Below are 23,951 nucleotides of genomic sequence, written 5' to 3' on the forward strand. Positions count from 1 at the left end.
GGTCTAGCCACCAGGTTGACCCGCCAGCCCAATCCAGACTTAATAACACTGGTCGCTAATATATGCATTAGTGAGGGATAAATATCATTTATACAAATATTAAAGCGATGAAAATATGGTAAACTCTAAGGAGATTTTTATACATTATTCCTTACGCAACATTAATGTCAATGAAAATATAACAGGCCCTTAGAAGGCTTCTATACATTTAAGGTTGTTGGAGAATATGATATGTAGCTGATTTTATAGGGGTTGAGCTCTAAATCCTATTTGTAAATAACTACACTATCTATTCTTTTCAGGGTCATTCTTATTATATTTAATTAATAGTATTACATCTAATACATTTAATTTATATACTATTTTTATATATTTGGTTTTTTATTCTATTTTATTTTAATAGAATACAAATTTATATTCATTTAGAAATTAATAAAATGTGTAATTTATGATTTCTTAGAATTTAGAATGATTTACTAGTATTATTATTATTATTATTATTATTATTGAAAAAAAAACATACACTAAATTTGAAGGATAAAATTAAAGACCATATAAACTTTAACAAAAGAGTAGATTAAAAAAAAAATCAAAAGAAAAGAGACCAAATTGAAATTAGTATTATTCTTATTGAAGAAAAAAAATTAAAAAACCTGATATGAGCGATAAAATTGAAAATCATAAAAACTTTGATAAAAAGAAATATTAAAGAATCAAAAGTAGAAGACTAAATTGAAAATCTTACATTTACAAATTAAAATTGAAAAATTAAATTAAAAAAAATAAAACTTCAACAAAAATAAAAAAGATTGTAGTTGATTTTTTAGGGTTAAAGAGAAAAATGAAGGGCTATGAGCGACAAACCGACAATTAGATGCCATGCACCACCAATAAAGGAAGACGACACGAAGACGAACCAAATGAGACAGCAGAAGTTTATTTTACACCACTGGGAGATGGTGCACACGTCATCCAAAGTGCACAACATCGACCACACACCAATTTTTTGCATTTAAAAATCATGAATTAAATGCTACATTACATTACAACTCTCAACCAAACCAATAATTACAAAAAAAAAAAAAAAAAAAAAATTATGAGAAAAAGACACAAAAACCCTTGTTTCAATGTCGTAATTGTTTTGTCCTTCAAGTCATATATGTAATCTTATTATATTTTAAAAAAGAAAAAGACAACACCTTTGCCTTACAAAATATATATATATATATATTTTTATCTCATGGGTATTTTGATTCTTTTACTATTCATAAACATATTGAATGAACATAAATACCCCTAGACTAATGACTAATTATTGTATGAAAAGACAAAAATACCCTTGGTTTAAAGGCAAACAATGTTTCTTGAGAACTATATATATTTAAATTACTCATCACTATATTATATAATAGGCAGACAACAAATAAATAAGATTATATATATATATATACAAAAATTAATAAATCACAACGAAAAACAAACTTACTATCACAATTAATTTTCGAACTGAAAAGGCCTCGATGCATAGGGTTGCGCTATCCATGTTTTGGATAAGGAAATCCTTACACACCAAACACATACTCTCTTACTAGTCTTGCATAATATGCTTTTCAAGCACGTGATAACCCAAGCCTCTCTCACTTTTCCCTAGTGAACGCAGCTATTCAACAACTTGACCTACAAAACATAAGATATTAATGATAATGCTTCCTTGTCGAGAAAAGAACACATAAAATAATGAAGAAACCCTCTTCTTTGAAGAAACCCAACTACCATTAGCTCAATCCAAGTGAACCCTCAAACTTGGAACATGGTAAGCAAATAAAAAAAAATATTACCAATGGGATACCCGATACATCATATTCCTGAAAGTAGGACACCACCAGAGAAAAAAAAAAAAAAAAACAACAGATTCCAAACCACAAAGTTGAGCAATAAAAAAACCTAGAAATGCTCTTAAACTGAATTTAGTTCCTTCAATTTCTGGTGTAGATAAAATAAAAGATTATTAACCATAATGGATAACCAAAATCCATAAAGTAATGGCAAAACTATACCTTTTCTAACTGGTAGCAGAGATCATGATTCTTAGAGGCCTCTTGACAAGATTTATGAAGATTTATGAAGATCGTGCTCTAGTGCAATGACTTTTGCACGTAAAGATGCAAGCTCCTCCTACATCGAGTTGAAATACATATTGTCAAAACATGTTGCGCCTTGAGGAAATCATTCCACAAATTACAACAGTAAAAACATGAACAATTCAACACCAAATCACCGAACTGATACCTCTAAAAGTGAGAAATCGCAATTTTAGAAGTGCTCTTTAGGCCTGTTATCCTATGTAAAGAATATATATGTATAGATTTAAATAGACCACATTCCTACAATTCTCAACATTAAGTTGTAGAGTAGTAGTTCAGCATGTATGACAAACATTTCTAGTTGTGGTCTTTTAGTGGCCTTTGCACCCAAAGTATAATGGGTTTAGACAACAAATTTAGTTCCTTACAATCAATTACAAAAATTTATGAATGCAATAAGCAACAATGAATTCCAAAACAAAACTAGCCACCTAAAGATCCATGGGAACAATCATAAATGGCCTCCAAACCAAATTCCATTCAATCATAACAAAAAATAATATTCTTATCTATTTTCATGATATCATTTACAAGTCACTACAATCTCCTCATGGTTATGATAATAAACATTAAATGAATAGTAAGTGTTATGAGCTTGTTACTAAAGCTCACCTTTTGTTGAAACTTTAAAATGCACTCATATGGTTATCTCAAAATTTCAACCTGAAAGACAAAAAAATATACTAATTAAACTTGGAAAACAATAAAATAAACAAAAAAACAAAGGAAAAACGTCAAGGCATTGCATAAGACTAGCACGGGAAAAATGAATGAATGGAGTAAATAAAAGAACAAATGAAACTAAGACATAAAAGGCTTCTTTAACTAACCTTTTTCATCATCATAACCAAATGACCGTGACCACCTTGCACAAGTTTAGAGAATACTTTGTTGAAGTGCTGAGCAACTCCTTTGAAAGTAAGATTTATCAATTCATCATTTTGCTAATCTAAAACATATATAAGTTCTATTATTTTCTGCACATAAGCATTGAAGTAAAACCATAATCTTGTTGAAGTGAAGATACATAAATCATAATCTTATGTTAAAAACAGTAAATACAACAAAAGACATTTAAGCAATAAAATCCAGTAGCATAGTCCCTCGTCACTTGCTTTTCAGCTTGCCTTTTTTAGAGTTCCTCTTGTTTCTCAGTGATATTTACATGGATGAACTGCTGAAGTTGCTTAGTACACCTATTAAGCATTTTATGCAACTCTTTCACACTCCACTTATACCTATATGTTCTAATAAAAGAGAGCATGTCACTTCTCAAAAGATGAATGCTTAAGTGGAAGCATGCAAACATGGCCTATCTCAGTAAGTACCAAGTACATGTAGAGGCAAGACCAAAACATCATCTTCTAGGATTTCAACATAGATATCGGTTGGCAAATCAAGCAAGATAAATAGATTTAAAACATTGATTACAAGACATAATAGTTTAACAACACATTAACAGCCAAGAACAAAAAATTAAAGCTGGGACTAAAACAAATTCATAGTTAGTCATTTATCACATAAAGAGATAATAAAGCAAATTCACAACTCAAAGATCCTATGAACTTGAACAAATAATATGCTAAAGAGGTTAATCATTTCGTTAGATATAGCTCCTGTTAAGTCCAATTTACTGAAGATACCTAAACAATTCAAAAAAGATAATAATAAAAAAAAACCTTAACATTGTGTTATGATCATGGAATTATCTTATAAGAGAGCCCGGTCCTTTCCTAATTAAATGATGAGCATGAGATAAGAAAGTGTCACCTATATGAAGATTCTGACAACACCATCATACATCCGCATTGATGTTAAAGTATCAGAATAGACTAATCTGAACTCTTGTCAGTGCCAAATTTAAAGAAAAAGGACGTTGTAAATCATCATTTTCCTTTTGCAGCCTTTTGTCACAAGTAGCTTTGCTGGAAAAGGGGTTGCCCGACCTTGTTTTTTGATAAAGGATGCTTAGTTGCTTTTCATGCTACATTATATTGCAAGTTGCCAAAACTGTTTATGAAAGAAAGACACTACACAAAGCAAAAGTCCTTCTACTAAATAAAAGTACTTTTTTGGCAGAGACATAATCATTAAGATAAGGAAAGAAAATACAACTCTTTACCTTTGAGAAAAGTCTCCAATAGAAACTCCCAAGTAGTGTAATTTTTGACATTGAATCTGACACAGATCGTATCTAATTTCTCCATAAGGACTAAGACTACGATTCAGAGAGTAAAAATGGTTGGGAGTTCTTAGAAAAATATGACTGAGGGCTCTGATACCATGACAAAATAGTTGGAATTTAGAATGAATTACATTTCAGCAAGTCACCTTTACATATTAGGCCAACTACTTGTTTATATAAGGAAACTAACTATACAGGGAAACCAGGCTAGTTGCTGGTTATAGAAGGAAACCAGAAAACTAGAGTGATATTAGGAAGTTATTCATGGTACGCTAAATCTCCTTTCCTATTTATGAGAGTATATATAGCCTGTATGGTAAGCTAATTATGGATTCTATTGATAGTTCAGGCATCATAAACATGTATAAGGATCATCATGTAAATAACATATAAGATTTTTATCGTAACCATCAACAGTTATGCAGACCACACCATCAGTTTGCGGACACATCTAAATCTTGACAAATCACAGTTTAGGTAAATACTTAGAAGAATAAAAAGAATAATCAATGATATAAACATGTAGACCATTGCAGGAGTCACATCAACATCACTAACAATTTAGCTCATGTAAATTTTTAAAAAGTACACACATTTATAAACAAGCCCTCAAGCATAAACAATGCTCCACCAATATCAAAGAACATGTCAATCAAATAATTAAGTTACTTACAAATATCACATCAATAAAAAAGCATATATGTAGGTACTTTATAGCCTTGCTTACTTTTATAGTTGGGACTAATCGACCACAATTATCAAATTAAAACTTCTTTTCACAACTATCCATCCATGGATTCCAAAAGCAATCACTAAAGAGGGTCACACCAAAAACTTTCAACCCAAATTTACAGAGAACATCAACAATAATCCAAGAAACTGAGCAGGCAAAGCACCTATTAAAAATAGGAAAGGAAAAAATCAATTGTGTTTTGATTAAAATGTGCAACCATATGGAGAAGTTTTCCATGAAGATGTCTTACAATTGAAAAGGCTAGAGCACAAAACATTCAGAGCAAGGAAACACGTAAAATTGCAAAAGCATCACCCAACAACAAATGAAGGACATAAAAAACCTAGAAATCCACAAGAAGCTTCCTTAAATCTACAATGAAAGTAGAATGTTGATATCCACAAGGAAACATGCAAAATTGCAAAAAATCAAATTTCACTCGACAAGCATCTAGCATTAAGACTAAAAAATATGTGCGCCTATACAGGTCTACCAAATCCTATACGAGGTCAAATCAAAGCACATATAAAATCCCTAACAGATTAATTCAAGTAACAAATTACACAAATAATTCTTAAATAATGATGTGTTTTATTATTATCTACTATGTTAGCTGTATGCATTAGTTTATATTGATAGTAGAGGACAAAAACCTAATGTAAGGCGCTTTCAGCTAAAATTATAGCTTAGGTAATAATATGTAGAAAATTTTAATTAAGAAGATACCTTACATTTTAGCATAGCACACGCTTCATCCTGAAAGCAAAGCACCTGTTAAATAAAAGCATTCAACATTCTTTATCCCCAAAAAATAATTAGCATTTTTCTCTTTGTTAGAGTTTGATACCTTGGTTTGGATGTCCTGAAATTCATTGTAGCAGGTCTTTCACATAAAGCTCAAGCTTAGTTTGTTTTTTTATCGCTTATGTTTGTCATTAAAGTAAAGATACATAAATCTTAATCTCACATTATAAACAATAAATACAACAGAAGACATTTAAGTATTAAAATCCAGTACTGTAGTACCTCGTCACTTGCCTCAAGTTCAACTTGCCTTCTTTGGAGTTCCTCCTGTTGATCTAGTGCCTTTTTGTTTACATGGCTGAACTGTTGAAGTTGCTTATTGCACCAATGAAACATTTTGTGCAACTCCTTTACACTCCACTTATACCTACATGTTCCAATAAAAAAGAGCATGTCACTTCTGAAAAGATGAATGTTTTAAGTGGAAGCATGACTTATCTTAGTAAGTACTGAGTATATATAAGGGCAAAACCAAAACATCATCTTCTAGGATATCAACAAAGATATCGGCTGGCAAATCAAGCAGGATAAATATATTTAAAACATTAATTACAAGACATAATAGTTTAACAATACATTAAAAGCCAAGAACAAAAAACTGAAAATTAGACTAGTCATTTATCACATCTTTACAATAAAGCAAATTCATAGTTCAGAGTTCTTGTGTTGTGACTTCATCCAATGAGTCTATTCACCTATCAGAAACGCCTGGAAGAACGACTAATCAAAAAAAATCTTTTTATAGTGAAATATTAAAATCATGTTTCTAGAAACAACTCAAAAGCTCACTTTAGAGTTCTTGTCGTTATGACTTCAAACCAATGAGTTAACATCAATTTAGTTCCTGCCCTTTCATTTCAGCTTCACCATATATACATTTCAGACTTTGCAAGGATATTAATGGCTTCTGACTTTTGTTTTTGTCATTCAAATTTGTTGTGAAATTAGTCTCTAGCTTTGTTTTCTCATTTTAGTCTATGTGATGGAAATTGCTCATTCATGAGATTTATTACCTCAATGTAATATGTTCTACATAATTATATTCATAAACTTCAAGTTTGAGCATCGATAGTCATAAAAAAACCCCGTCATATCGACTTTCTTCCTTACTTAATCACCTGATCTTTAGTAACTTGTTAAGGCATCATAAACATGTATAGTTATGGAGTCCAAACCATCAGTTTGTGGCACATCCAAATCTGGACATATCACGTGTTAGCGTAAAAACTTTAGGAGAATAAAAAAGAATGTGTAACGATATAATGCATGCAGACCATTTTGCAGGAGTCATATCAACTTCATTGACAATTTAGCTCATGCAAATTTTCAAAAAGTACACACATTTATAGACAAGCCCTTGGGCATTCATAAACAATGCTCTACTAGATTCAAAAACATGCCAGTCAAATAATTTTAAGTTACTTAAATGTATATCACATCAAGGAAAAAGTGGCTTTTTACTTTGCAAATTCATATAAATTTCCTAGTAGCATATATGGTTGGGGGGTGCAGCACCATAGCATGATTATGCAGGTACTTTAACAGTGTACTTTTATTGTTGGTTACCAGTATCAACCACAATTATCTAAATTTAAAACCTTTTCTCGCAACTATCTTTATCCTTGGATTCCAAAAGCAATCACTACAAAGCTTTCTCACACAAACAATTTCAACCCAAATTTGCAACACCAAGCTTAATGAAAACATCAGCAATCAATTATACAAAACACGTTGAGAAATAACCTTTTGGAACAAAAGAGCACAAGTAAGTACTCAGTTTTCACTTGTGTGTGCAGGACAACTACTTATTAACAACAAAACTCGAAAATCCAATGTTTTTGTTGGAGTCAATTAGTCTATTTTTTCAGTTAGACCGAAGCATGGTGGGGGAACTAACCTGCGCTGATCCTAGGGATAAGATTGGGAAAAACTTCGACTTTTTTAATAAAAGGACCCACATCAGACTATGTGAATGGATAAGTTACACGAGGAGATTTATAAATTAAGAACAAACAAAAGCTTGAATCAATGTTACTACTAGATCAATACTATTTCAATTAGAACAAGTATGGTGAAGGATTTTCCTGTGCAAAATACTGGGGGAGGTAAAATTTGTGTCTAGAAAACTTCAACTTTTTTAATAAAGGTACCACATCATAACCATATAGATAAGTTACACCTTGATACTTTATCCTTACCTGTTCATTGGGATAAAAGTGGCTTGTCCCTATTTCAAAGCATTAAGGTGCCTAATTATCTGAGTACCATCATTCAAACAATAAAGTAACCATGGCAGAAGGTTAAGAGAACTGCTATTGTGATTATGCCATATCGTCTAGCAAATTTTGGAACACAACTCTAGAGAGAATATTTAAACATAACATAATAGATTAAATAAATTACCCGCGTCTTTGATGTTGTGGGTTGTTATAGGAATGATGCAAGAAGCCAAGTGAGGATTACTTGAACTAATCCAAGAAACCAAGCAGACAGAACCTAGTAAAAAGGGGAAAAGAAAAATCAACATTATTTAGGTTAAAATGTGCAACCATATGGAGAAGCTTTCTATTAAGATGTTTTAACAATTGAAAAGGCCAGAGCACAAAATATTCAGATCAATAATCATGGTTGCTATCTGAGTACATTAGTGACTAAAAGTGATGTAACAAAATCAGCTATGAGGAATAGAAGCAAAAGAGCTTAATGGGGTTACTAAAGGTAAACAGTGTTGCACTGGTATGAATGACAGGTGTAATCACCAACCGATCCCAAACTCATCATTTGGTCTTAACTACTCAAATGCACTTAGATCATATATTCTCTTAAGATAAAAATCAAATAAATCAATGGTTGCATGTAGAAAGTGACTCAATGAAAATGTAAATGAAACAACACAATTATGCAGAAAATCAATCATCCATCACAAAGGTATCTCCTATAAAAATTGATTCATCTGATAAGGTATCTCTAAGAGAACCCATTCAATCCAACTTGCATAATTAAGTAGAAAAACAGTCATTGCATGAACAGAATGGAAAACAATTTTGTTAAAAATAAAAGCAGTCACCAAATCAATTGTATTCTCAACTGATTTCTCCGGTAGGTGTAGTCAAGTTGTCTAGCAATAATTTTATCCTGATTGAATAATGCTCATAATCCTTACCAGCATCCATTACAGAAACGCTAATAAGGGTATCACACAGTTCACAATATGGAGACATTCAAAATTTAAAAAACAAACTATCATTGCTAGCAAAAACACATAACAACCTTATTGGCATCTTAGGAAAGCACGAAAAAAGATATGGGAAAATATATTATGTGTGGCAGCATGTGTAACACAAACTTGGACAAAAGGCGCGAATATGTGAATGATGTGCATCACTATTGATCCTCTTCGTCGTCGAAAAATAATGCTCATAATCCATACCAACAGCCATTAAAGAAGTGCTATACGAGCATTGCACAATTAATAGTATGAAAAAAGACGTCTCTAAAGTTTAAAAAACAAACTATCATTGCAAGCAAAACACATAACAACCAAAATCACAGATGACAAACTTCAGTGTTACTTGCCAATAAGTTCCAGCTCCCTGAGATGTAAGTTCCATTCCCTGGGATCCGACATCTTCCTCCACTATCTTGCTGAGATCAAAATCAGTAACTTTTGCCAGATTACCGTTGTTCTAAATTCATAAAAAAGAACATTCCTTAGGCTTAGATCATAATGAATTGAATCTTTTGTGCTCTCTTATTCAAGTATACAAGGCCCATTTGAAAATATTTAGCGACAATAATGATCCTAGCTTCTCTTTTAGGTAATATAGGAGTAGCTATGCATCAAGATCTTTACCTAAGTAGAATATAGGTATATGAAAAGAAAAACAACCCGAGTGTTAAAGGTTTCCATAGTCCAAATGTTTGGATGTCGCTGATAGTTGTTAAGGAGTTTAATGTCATACCACTACAATACTCTAAAATAGTGCAGAATGTATTCTGGTCAATTTCAAAAATGTCCCAAAGCCGAACAATGTAATTATGCACCAAGGTCTTGTGAATATTGTACTCTTGTAGTGCGTGCTGTATGTAACTTTGCTTCTTATCCTCACTCCATTAAACATTCAAACCATCTAGCTTACATGCAACATACCTATGCTCCACCAAATCATAAGCTTGCCGGAAATTTCTCATTTCAAATCACTGCAAAAAGACGTGCCTTTATAATTGCCAATATTGGCAACAAAATGATATATACTCTTGTCATGGTAAATATGAATTTTCATCAAACATGCAAAGGTTAATGTTTCTATTATCAAATGAAACTACTTGCTGAAGTTCTGACTTTGTAAACCTCACTAAATCCTCCTTTCCCAAGAAGGTTTAAAAGGGCATATTAGTGATTTAAAATCTACAAATTATTTTTCTAGGTTTTGAGGCTAGGACACATTAGTTCAACATCAGTCTATCACCTATAGCGCAATGGGTGGCAATAATAAACAATAATAAACTATTTTCTTCCAAAAAGTCACCCACCTGAGCTAACAACGAATATACAGAAATGTTTGGGGCAATATATTACCATACACCCATCAACATATAGGCATGCATGACAGCAAACAAAAGGCCTATCAGAAAGCAGATCATAAATATGGCAGTAACTTGGAATGCCACAAAAGCTTCAGATAGTTTCTAATAGCCAGAGACATACGCCAATAATTTAGAGTATAGATAGCACCAATGCTTTATGACTGAAAATCACCAAAGATCCTTTTCTTGGTATAAATGCCTTAACCATAGTTTGAAACATGCCAAAAACATGCATAGAGAATAGAAAGAAGTTACTACCAAATATTACAAGAAATATGTTTTACCAGATTGTCACTTCTTTAATGATTTTTGCTGCTGCTCAACAGCCTCCTTGGTTTCTAATAACTGTCTCTGAAAATTAAATCATTAAAGAAAACATTGTGACAACCTATATAGGCATAGCTGGCTATAAGTCACCAGTAACAATAACATGATAGACTTTGTTGGAGCGTTAAGGATGAATAGTACAGTCCTTAATAATGTGCCCTTGTTGCTTGCAGTAATTACAAAATTTGAGGACAGTTAGGACATAAATTACAACAAAAAGGGGATTGTGTCATGCGACTTTCTCTATTCATCAGCAATTGCAAGGGTTTACAAAAACAAGAGCTAAAATCCACCGCTATATCTACATATCATCCATGTCCAAAACTGATGGTGTTAAGCCATTTATCATCTTCCTATGATTAAATATGACTGTACTCCTATGAACAAGAGTCGCCACACATAGCATTTGACCAAACTTCCTCACTACCTTCGCTCAAGGTTTTTGTGTACCTCTCTTGAAGAACACAAAAATAATAGGGATATGCAATTAGCTATTAGCCATTTCTTGATTCCTCTTCTCTATCTTCGCTCTCATAGTTGCAACTCCACAACCACCAGAAATATACATTCAGAAAATAACTAGATGTATAAATAACCAACATACATAACACACTGGATATATAAATCATCAAATGCATGTACTTATAAGCAAGTATAAGCCATCCTAGGTATTACTGCATACCTGCAACAGAAACAAAAAATGTTCCAAGAACATGTATCATTCATAGCATGGTTCACATAGAATGCCAGAGAATGTGAATTGTGAATTGTAATATGTGAGGTATCAATGCATGAGTTGTACTAACATATGCTATAAACATCACCAAGTCCTTCCCAATTGAATTTGTATCCATAATTTTTAAACATATATGCAGGTATTATTTGCAAAGTTGAGATTTAAAGGATAATGTCCATCAAAGTCCAATGGCAGATACTCCCCATTGAGCATTTGGGTTTGGTTGCTATCCAATCATTTTATTTCAAGTGCCATAGTTTGTCATTATAATTTCTTCATCAGTATTTATTTTCTTTATGTGCTTCAGAACAAAATCTGTTTTTGTTTCCTTATAGAGCTGTATCCAATCAGATACATCATATAAGAATGTCATTTCATGGATACAAACATGAAAAGCATAATTTTGTGTCATACATACATACAAGCAATATTTACAAGTAAAGAGCTGAAGTGTGTGATTGGTTTTCATAAATATACCAGTGGATAGAATATGATGGTTTCTAGCAAGGTATGACAAAGCGAGAGAAATTGAAGTTTTTCTTATCCTTCTAAATTATAGCCAGCACAACCATGAAGTTCACAAGGAGCTAAATCCCATAGTTTGTGTCATTATAATTTCTTCATCAGCATTTATTCTCTTTATGTGCTTCAAAACAAAATCTGTTTTTGTTTCCTTATAAAGCTCTATTCAATCAGATACATCATATAAGAAATTGAAGTTTTTTTTATCCTTCTAAATTATAGCAGCACAAACATGAAGTTCAAAAGGAGCTAAATCCCAGAACAAAACTGAATGTTCAACCAGATTACCTATATTCAAGGAACTTTGAAAGTCACCTAACATCCAAGCCTGTAATAAATTTTTGAGCAGCTTGAACATCGTCTGTACCTAAAAAAATAAATCCAAAGCACTAAGTAAGGAAACCTCTTAGCTTTCCCGATTCACATCAAACAATGCAAAAGAATTAGAAGACCAAAAACCAGTCATTGAAAGGTGAAAGATGGAAGGATCAATTTTCATCTCACTTGACAATTAAAAGACACGTAATCAACAAAAAACTGATATTGAATCAATATATGAAGGAAATGCCTTTTGTCATCTGGAATGCATGCACAACACATCTTTCTGCAGCTAGCCTCACCGGAGTACTACTGTCCCTTAAACATTTAACAAGTGCAAGGCCAATAATGGAAACATGGACCGTAATTGATGGAGGACTCGCCTGAAAAATAAACACCTCATTAAAGTTCCTGAAATTAAATGTTCATGGATTCCTTATTAGAGTAGAAACACATGAGGGCATACTTTTGCAACAGCTTTTAGAGCAAATAAACCTCTCCTTCTGACTTCATTGGAGTCATCGTGCAAAGCAAACACTATTGTCGAAATGATAAACCTCTCCTTCTGACTTCATTGGAGTCATCGTGCAAAGCAAACACTATTGTCGAAATGATATCAACATATGCAGTGGCTTTAGAAGGATCACTCTGAATCTGATGAAGTATAAGCCTTCCCAATGCCTTCGTTGAAGTTTCACGAAGAGGAAACTAATTTGCAAAAGAGCACATTCGGTGCAATACAAACGCATAAAATTACAACTCTTAGAACTGCAATACCTTCTCATCTTTCAGGGCATCTTTAAGGCAATGTATGATAGATGGAAACATTTGGGATGTAACAACAGAGGAAGGATTGTGCCTAAGCAAGGATGAGATGGTGAGTACTGAGCCGTGCCTGGACACCCAGCTAGGAGAAGATGCCAAATTTGAGAGTAGTTCAAGCAGATCATCCAGCTGAGGCTCTTTCATGTACTGCAATGTCATTTGAAACTATGAGAAAATTTATAAGAAATTGCAAATTTTAATGGATGAGGTTGGTAGCAATAAACAAGGAAGGTCCATCAAGAGCAAAGAAAGGTGCAAACAACATGGTGTTCTGCCCAAATACAACTTCAACTTCTTACCACAGGTTTATTTAGAAAAACTATCTTGAGTCCAGAGATCAGCCAGCATGTAGCACCACTACTATATCCTAATTCTAGGAACTTCTTGTTGATATGAAAACTATGGCAGGAGTGATATGGTCACTTTAGAGCTAACAACTTTAAAATACCCTCTATCATGTTTATCATGCAATTTTACAGCATTTTGTAATTGAAAACCAACTGCCTTTGAGTATTTTGTTTTCCATCTTTTCTACTCCTTGACTGCAGCACACTGACAGGCCCAAACCTGAACAGCTACAACACTGACTGCTGTGGCTTATTTTCAGAGCCCTAGGCACTGTCCCTGACAGCAAGCCTAGTAGTGTTAGGCTTGGGTGGACACCTTTTAAAGCTGTGAGAATTGCCTCCCGAACACCAGCATCTGATGCCTGGGCAACAAAATAAAAGTGATGTCATGATCATAACAAAGATCAGTGAAGGGAAAAAAATGCATAATGACTACCAAACCTGCAAGCTGGACAAGAGGTCACTGACTAGAGGATCAATTCTTGTACTGAGTGCACTAAGCTTTCCAAGAGCAAAAGCAGCACTTGCACGAACAGTTCTGCTTTTCACTCAAGATCTCATGAGCAGGAAATAGGAACTCACAAACCATAAATAAGCCAAAGTAAGAAGACATGCGTAAAGGATATATGTATGTGAAAGGAAAAAAATTTCCAATAGACCCACAAATAATTTATGAAACAATTAAACAATAGTTTGACAAATGAGCTTTTAATGTACAAACAAACCTTGTACTATCTTGTAAGCACTTGATAAATGTTGTTTGAAGCTGAGGAAGAAAAGGCCTCAGGGACATCCCACCCTTTCGTATTAAGATGCTCAATGTAGACAAGATGGCACTCTTCACCTGCCAAGGAAACCGATTGCCTATGATCCGGATAAGAGGCCTGTAATTATAAAACAAAAACATCATTATAGTAGGTACACATCTAGGAAAATTCAGCTAATGGGAAAATAATCTTTTTATTAACAAGAGAACTATTAAAAACTATTAAAATCAAGGCATCAAAAAGCAATAAGCACCCCAAGCACTTAGGAACAATAAAAAGGGGAGCAAAAAGGAAATTCAAAATTTATGTGGTCATTATGAGCCCTTACCACAAGCATACAGTTTAATGAAGACCATTAAACTAACAGCACCTACAGATAAATGATACATATAATCTGAAATATTTACAAGGTGAGCTCAAAAAGATTGAAGACATGCCATATATTCAATACCCATTTCTTTGTACAGACCATTATTTTAGGGGCACATTCTTGTGTTTCTGAAAGAATAAATTGATTGCGTGAAACTAGCAAAAATGTGATTTTACAGTTCAATTATCCTTGCTAAGAAACAAAATCAGGAATTTCCCATTCATGAAAAAGAAATAAAAAAAATGATCTAAATCCGGAGTTGTTAAAAAAAGTCAGGAGCAGTAATCCAATGACATGATGTGTTGATGTTACATATCACTCAACCCTAACTACACACATAATCAGTCAATTTATATAAGCCACAAAAGTATAATTCACAAAAGCAAGATTTCTCAAAGACGGATGACACATTGTTAACCACCACAGTAGATTATGGTACATTAATTCTAAAAGTCAAAACTTATACTAACATTTTTCAGATATATTAACATTTAGTATAAACTAGATTTGTAAAATGTATAGAGTCCATACCTAGTTACTGGAATGACAAAATCCTTCAATGCTTTTTCACTAGTCACTTCAATAAGTTCCCCAAGACCCAGTGCTACCTACTCTCTTAATTCAGCAGAGACACTTGTCAGACCCTAAAATGTCATGGTCACTTCAATAAGCTCCCCAAGACCCAGTGCTACCTATTCTCTTAATTCAGCAGAGCCACTTGTCAAACCCTAAAATGTCATAAGATATCAGAGAATCACCAGAAATGAGACAAGACGCACAAATAACTATGATCATTACTTTTTCTAACCCAGTAGTCAACTAGACAACCAAATGTATATAACTGACAGTATCACAAGACACACACACATGTATATACATAACAGGACAAAAACAACTTCATGAAATCAGGAAAACTGACACTAGTAATAAACCACCCAATGGAAGAATTGAGGCAGTAACAATACACTTCCGAAACCATATCATTAATTGCTAGTAAATCAGCAAGCATTGCAGACATATAGCATCTACTTGGCTGGTTGAGGGAAAAAAAGGCCTTCCCAAGCTCACAACAAGAAATTTTTACCATGACCAATTTAACTACAGATAAACAGAGTGCATGGGAAAAAAGAAAAGTGGGAATCTCAAATCATGTTTTCTAATCTTTCTTGAAGATTCGTCAAAAATAAAAGTGAATTGTAGAATTTAACAAACCAAATCTAAAATACATGCTGCATACAAGGATGATGTCAAACAAAATGAAAAAAGAAAAAAAGAAGAAGGAAATAACAATATTCTGACAACTAAGAATAACAAAAGAAAAGCATGAGAAGGAAAACATTATGACAGTAAGAATATAAGCATCCTTACTTGAAGAAATATCAAAAGCAATGGCTGAAGAGCTTTTGGGAGACAGAAACCTGGAATGACAACTGGTCCTCCCTGCAAAAATATTGAAATGGACATAAATATCCAGATAAGTCATCCTTCCACAAATCAGACAAAAAAGTTAAAGTTTCTATGCATTATGTTAATAGTATCATAATGCATACCTAATTGTCTACACTGCAGAATAGTGATCACTAACCTTCTTTTTCCTTTGCTCTTTATCTCTGGACATGGACACAGCACCACGTACTAATTTTATATATGAAGGAAGCACCTCCTTAGGAACATAACCAATAACCCTTGATAAAGCTTCCCATGCAACCTATTGAAAAGAACATTAGATAAAATTTATGGAAGAGTAAAGAAGACTGAATTATGCATTTGATAGATACCTCAACAGTTGATGAATCTGAATCACTCAGCAAAATGATCAAAGTAGATATCATATTTGGTGCTTCATCTACCAAATATAACTTGTTGTATTTGAAGAAAAATCCTATCAGGTATGATGAACTTCTTCTTATCAAAGCCTGACACCATAAATATACAGAACCAAATTAGTGATAAATACATACATGTTTGTGTGTGTGGGTGGAGAGAGAGAGAGAGAGAGCATGGAAGGGCAAGGATAACTGGGCTACATACCAAAGTATCCCCAACACCTTTTAGAAGTTCTACTATCAGATACTTAACGCCTTCCTCATCTACGACCAAGGCCACTGTTTCTGCAGCCTCCTTAGCCAAAGTTTGAACATCCTACAAACTCCAGTCATTAGATAATCTAGTAGAATAAATAGCATTTTGAAGATGTATTTTAAATGAAGGTGATTTACACTAATGTCAAAAGAAGACTGATATTTAAAGTTCGGCAAACAAGAGTTGAAATTTAATATTGCTTCTTCAAACTAGTTGCGTACCATGTCCTCAGCACCCATTGTAGAAAGTAAAGCAGGAAGAATAGTACCAAGGTGAAAGTTAAGACCAAGTACTGCAACCTCAGCTAAGGCTTCCAGTGCATGTGCATTGAAGAAACTGGATACGTATTCAAAGTCTTAGAAAAAGAGCAATCATAATGTGTGTTTGTGTCCATGTTTTCAAAAATTATAGCAACTCAGGGAAGCTACACATACGAAAGGGGAAGATGGACCAGCTTGGGCAAAATATGAGGCAGTACAGCTGTAGTCCTGACATTGAAATTCACAAAAACAGAAATTAACCACATTTTACAGTAGAAAAATATACACAAAAAGACTTGACTCTCAATGCATAAGCTGCACAAGGCGTTTACCTTAAGATTTGTTTGAGACCATCAAGCGTTGTATCAGAGGTTTCATCATCCTCTAGAGCATGCAGCAGTGTTGGAACAATTTCATCAATTGCTTGCATTCCAGCACTCTGAATAAAGAGACAATTTAAGAGCCTCATAAATTAATATCTAAACAAGAACTTGAAACAAAACCCAGAAGATAGAAATGATGTACCTTGTACAGAGTACTGAATGCTAAGCCTACAGACTCACGCACCTCAGGCATGCTATTAACATATGTTAACATCAAAAATTATCTTACTTTTTAAAAAATTACTAGTAGAAATACTGAACTAACCTATCACAAAGGGCAGTCCGGATTGTAGGGATAAGTTCATCCATAAAACTCAATAATTGACTCTTCACAGCACTAGCCATCACTTCACTCAGACCAATGCATCCACCCTGTAATTCCACAAGCCATATGAGAATTACATGACAAATAACCAAAAAGTAACCTTTGTAATTTCCTTATGATTGATCAATTCTTTTATTTTTCTTGTGACCAAAATCCTCGAATAATGTTTTCTATCAACTTTGACAAAAGAAAAAAATTCCTTGATTAATGTCTGCATATCATATTGAGAGATGAGGAGACAGGGTAGACCAAATGGTGATTTCAGTGCATGCATGTTTTACATGCATATGGTTAATGGATTGAAACTTGATGATTAAGATCCCTTTGCAAGTTAGAAGCACAAGAAGCCTTGTATTTGCCTATTGGGTTTGGTTTATTATAAAGTATTGATGGGGAGGGGAGTTTCAAGAGAGAAAGTGGACAAACTACTGTAGCTATAGATAACAATTTTACTTGTCTTCTGCCAGCATTAGGATTCTTTAGCCCCTAGGATAGGATTGGGATGATCAAAGGAAGCACTCTTTCACCGAGCTTTCGAACAAGTTCACCCAATGCTCGTGCAGCAACAACCTACATTAAAAATAAAAACGATTTTTTACCAAATAAATACTGGAAAAAAAAAAAAGAGTCAGGAAACTACAATCTGAAAATAAAAGAAGCACAGACTTGTCGCCTTTCAGAAGACAATGATGCCAAAGAAGATATTAAAGTATTCATTAAAACTGGCATTATTTCCTTAAGAGTCTTAGGAGTATTGGCCACAATTGCTTTCCATACATGTAAGGCAGCCTGAACAGAGGGACAGGAACATTCAGTTTACATATATGCATAAAACACATATAAAAAGCAAATGACATGCAAGAGAGAAAGAGAGATGAAAATGTGCCACTACCTGACGCACAAATAAACTGACATCAGTCCGGACCATGTATAATGCAGCAAGAATTTCATTACGCTTATCTCTTCCTAAAACCTCAATAATAGCACGTCCACATGCTTCAGTACTAGAACCTTCATCATCACTACCCCCCTCAAGTAAAGCTTTTCCAGAAGTCCCAGCTACCTGGACATGGAAAAAAAGGCAATCTCAGAGGGCTAACAAAGGGAACTTGCAAAATGGAGAACTGGAAAGAGGTGAAGTAGTATAAACCTTAAACAAAAGATCTCCTAACAATTCCACTGAGCTTTGCCGGATGCGCCAATTATCATTGAAAATACCATCTTCAACAGCAGGAAGGAGAAGAGGCAAGGACCTAAGGATGAAAAGGAACATAATAATATAAAATAGCACACATCCAACATTCAGTTTACATATATGCATAAAACACATATAAAAAGCAAATGACATGCAAGAGAGAAAGAGAGATGAAAATGTGCCACTACCTGATGCACAAATAAACTGACATCAGTCCGGACCATGTATAATGCAGCAAGAATTTCATTACGCTTATCTCTTCCTAAAACCTCAATAATAGCAAGTCCATGTGCTTTAGTACTAGAACCTTCATCATCATTACCCCCCTCAAGTAAAGCTTTTCCAGAAGTCCCAGCTACCTGGACATGGAAAAAAGGCAATCTCAGAGGGCTAACAAAGGGAACTGCAAAATAGAGAACTGGAAAGAGGTGAAGTAGTATGAACCTTAAACAAGAGATCTCCTAACAATTCCCCTGAGCTTTGCTGGATGCGCCAATTATCATTAAAAATACCATCTTCAACAGCTGGAAGGAGACGAGGCAAGGACCTAAAGATGAAAAGGAACATAATAATATAAAATAGCACACATCCAACAAAGATTACAGATCACACGAATATGCAAAATATTCTTAAGACATAGACAGCTATCACAAACTGCATGTAAGTTTCATGAAATCAGAATAATTTCAAGTTTATTGGAAATAAAATTTAAAATGCCCAAGAAATGGCAACATGTTTTGGCCCCAGTCAGAAATTCTAAAGTGATTTTATGGCAGAAACTTCAAGAAATTTCAGTTCCAAACATGTAAGAACAAGAGTAAATTTCAATCCAGCGCCAAGAAAATACAAAGAAACATGGCAAGACTATGAATGCATAAGTTGTTGCATAGTGCTCCACCAGGACATGGCCAGCACCCAATGCTGCATCACGAACAGATTCATTCTCATCCGCAAGACCTGTACAAGTAAACCAGCCACTTTATTATAAGTTGGGTTGTTCTACTACTACCAGTACTGGAAAAAAAAATCCACGAAGAACATTTATATTTTAAAAAGGAATTGAACCTAAAATTGGCTGAACCTACCATCTAAAATTGCAGGTAACACCTGCTGCAAATAATTCTGGAATTGAACACCTAAAGATCTTGGCAGATACTGCAAATAAATTAGCATAAAAAGGACATAATCAGAGAAGGGTCATAAGAAAAATCCAAAGTGGTTAGGAAAAAAAAAACTTTATTGGACACATTTTTTTATAAGAATATTAGCTGACACAAATTAGTTCACCTTGAAAAGTGTTAAATATCCATCACGCGCATATGCCTTTTGATGAGAACAGTTTCGGATAATATCAAGCAGCACATGTTCAAAGTATCATGTGCCAAGTGCAGATAGAACCTGGAGATAGATAAAGAAAACCCCCTAACTTAAGTATACCCGATTAAAAGAAGTCTGCAAATTCCAAAAACTAGTGTTTTCTTCAGGAAGTATCACTTCATGATCATAACAAGTATTCCTTTTCAGATTAATTGCCTTCGTCTAAACACAATAGACATAATAGTTGTGCTATTGTCATATTAATTGCAGAAGAAGAAACCTTATGTAGTCAACTAGAAAGTTAGAGTAACCAATAATACCTCACTCAAGCCTTGAGCAGCTCCAAAACGCTCAACATTACTATTATCAGTTTTAAGAGAGTCAAGCAGCCAAGGAACAAGATCAGGGAAGTTTTCCCCGCCCATTCCTCTTGTAAGAGATCCAATGGCCCTTGCTGCCACAGACCAAACTTCTGGAATTGGATCCACAAGAACCTGTTCTTTTTCAAAATCAAAACTTAATCACAGAGGACAAACGGTATACAAAATATGTATGTAACTCCAGTGATAACGGTACCCTTTTAACTTCAGGAAGAAGCAACCCTATGTAAGGAAACATGTCCTTCGGTTCTGTAACCAATGAACACACTGTTTCCAACTATTTGTGTAGCTTTCTTTTTATTTTCAGCACTCCTCTCCCTAAGACCCCTATGAACTATAGGTACCAATAATGCAAGTGATGGGGCATCAATTGAATTAATGAAAGTTGTCTGCAAGAAACCAAAAGGCATTTAGTGACATGAAACAAATTAAAATAAAACTGATAAACTAAACAAATGTTCATCCATAAACCTTACCTGGAGGAGAATATCAAGAGAATATTTTGTATACTCATTTGGGTCTATTAGGCCCATGAGAAGCCTAGGGACAAGAGAAGATATTTCTGGATTCTTTATCACACTCCCGACCTGGGATGACATTATGGATAATTAATCATGAACAATGCGCATGAAGAGCACATTGTGAACAATAAATCACAATATATATATATACATACCTGTGCCATTTGTCCTGCTGACTGGACTTTGGGATGCGTATCAGTTAAAACCTAAATTCAATTAACTTAACATGGCAAGGATGTACTGAATAGCAATAAATAAAAAAGCAAATCAAACCAAATGAAGCTGAGAACCAGTCACCAAACCTAACTAAATGAAAACCATACCTATTAACCCCCAAACCGAGAAGATGGATTGGGTAACCCAAAACAAATCCAGCCTCACGTAGGATCAACACCTTTCCCAGCACAAAAGCACCTTGTATAACCTGCAAACATCCTGCACAACTTGCGAACTTGGAGCACCTTTCATGGGCAGCAATTCCAATGCATCAATAAAGCGAAGAGGACCGACGAATCAGAGCCAAAAGCCTTTGAGATCAGCACCAAATCCCCTAAAAACAGCAAGCCAAAACCCAGACAAAAGGAAAGAGAAAGAAGGCTGATAAGTCACGCCATCATTGCAAGGCAAATAGAGACACAAAAGCAATCCCACCTTACCCTAACAGCTCAGTTCTTGGTGGCTTCGATGGAGAAAGAGAAGAGGAGTGCAAGAAAACCAGGAAAGAGAGACAAAAAAATCACATAAAGGAGAAGATGAGCTTAACCCAATAGCTAGCAACCCCAATCCCAGCCCCAGCAAATGAAACCCAAACCAAAAAACATAATGCCCTATGCCGAATGAAGGAAAATTAACACAAGAAAAAAAAAATGCTCCTAGCCCAAGCCCACCAACATAAGCTGAATAGAAGGGGGGGAAAGCCAGCCAAAAAGAGCTGAGCAAAAGGTAAAAAAGCCAGCCAAGAAGCACTTTGCACTTTTCCATTGAATAGGAAGTTGTCTCTTGATATACAGTGGATTCACTAAAAGAAGAAGATGTTGTTGTCAGTAACGTGAAGATCGATCTGACACGAGGTAAAAGTAACCCTCTCGAAAAGTAAGCAGGAAAAGAGTCAAATTATGATTATGGTGGAATCGTTCCTTGTTTTGTTTTTCTGTAATGGGTCGGCTTCTGCAACTTTAAATGAACACCACAATTAACTTCGGTAGCAATTTGTTCTCGATAGCTCCTAAAACCCTTGATTACAGCCTTTATCTGAACAAAAATCAAATTCAACTCTCTATTTTCAAAAACAAAACCATACACAAAAAAAAAAAAAAAAAATCTGGCACGACATTACCTGCTTTATATACATCCTGAAATACAGAATCATCCGCCTTCTATCAAAGAGATTAAAGAACAGCACCATTAGCGGAGTTTCCTTACTATTAGAGACAGAAAAAATTAATTTAAATTTTCAAAATAAACAATTAAAAAAAAGGGAGATTAGCATGCCTATCTGTGTACGATCCAAAATCTGAAATTATTCCATGATTTTTTAAGCAAGAAATTAAAAATAAATAAATAACAGTTTCCAAGATTAAAAAATAAATGCTTAAAAAAACTAACAATTGCTAATGAGGATTTCAACTTCCAGAAATTTACAGAATATATAAAAATTGGAATCTTAAACCCTAAGTTCTAAGTAACAAATACAGGCACTAAAACCACGGCGTAGCAAAGCAAGATTAGCAAGAAAACTTACAAAATTATCGCTCCATCGACTAGAAAGGGGTTTGGCTTGAAGAAGAAGATGATGAGGAGTTAATGGTTTACGTATTGGGTGGGCGCGCAGGTTAAGGCCGTTAAGTAGAGTGCTCCAACGGTGTGTTTTAGCGTTGGGCTTGTGGTGTGTCTTTATCAGATGCTTTGACATGTCTTCCTCTTCCACTAAGTTCTTGACCGTTGTCGCTGCATAATATGATCCAAGAAATCCTTCCTCTTCGCTACATATTTCTACTGTCTCCACCGTGGAACTCCATTATTGTTACAGAATTTAACAGGCAAAGAAAAGAGGAGCTTGAAAGATCAAGGAATTTTTTTTCGTGTACTGTAAATCAATGAAGTGAAAGTGTAAAAGACGGGTTGTTTTTTAACGTTACTCTTTTCCTGCAGGGAAGAGGATTGTGATGTCGATTTGATTTTTCTAGGCTGATAACGGATAGTTTTCTTTCTTGTTTTTGAACTACTAAAGAGATCCCCATGAATCTAATACCCATATTATTATAATATGTGATAACAATATTTTCATTTTAATACAGATAGATACTCTTTTTATTTCATAAGTTTTACTCATGGGTATTAAATTTAATTTAAGATTTGTGAGTTGACAAATAAATTAAATTTATCATAAAATGATATTATTCTAAAAATAAATTAAAAATAAAAATTTTTAAGTTTATAATATTAAAATCTCACTTAGTTTGACTGATTAACGTCCATTTATATTCAAAATAAAGCCCATGTAAAGTAGGTTTTGAGTTGATTTTCTAGACCATATCAAGTTTAATAATTATGGTTTTGATTTAAGGTTACTCGGGTAATGTCTAATAGATGGTGAACCCACCTAAGAATTTATTTGCTTTGGAGTCAACCTAGGTATATTGTAAAACAATACTGTTTTGTTTTGGACAAAAATTAAAAAAAAAATCCTTGAAATTAACTAGATTAGGTCTAAACATGTTTTTACTGAGTAAGTCTATTATTGTTCAAAATAAAACCCACAAGGATCAAATTCTAAATTGATATGCCAAGCCATATTAGATTTAATAAATATGGTTTTGAGTG

The 23,951-nt window shown here is 34.0% G+C and overlaps 1 pseudogene; it reads right to left on the reverse strand.

Annotated features, from left to right (window-relative positions):
* Nucleotides 1-1,466: 1,466 nt before the first annotated feature.
* LOC118033210 (protein ILITYHIA-like) lies at nucleotides 1,467-22,533 on the reverse strand (annotated as a pseudogene).
* Between the last annotated feature and the right edge of the window lie 1,418 nt (nucleotides 22,534-23,951).

This window comes from Populus alba, chromosome 12, assembly GCF_005239225.2.
Source record: "Populus alba chromosome 12, ASM523922v2, whole genome shotgun sequence".
Classification (NCBI taxonomy): Eukaryota; Viridiplantae; Streptophyta; class Magnoliopsida; order Malpighiales; family Salicaceae; genus Populus; species Populus alba.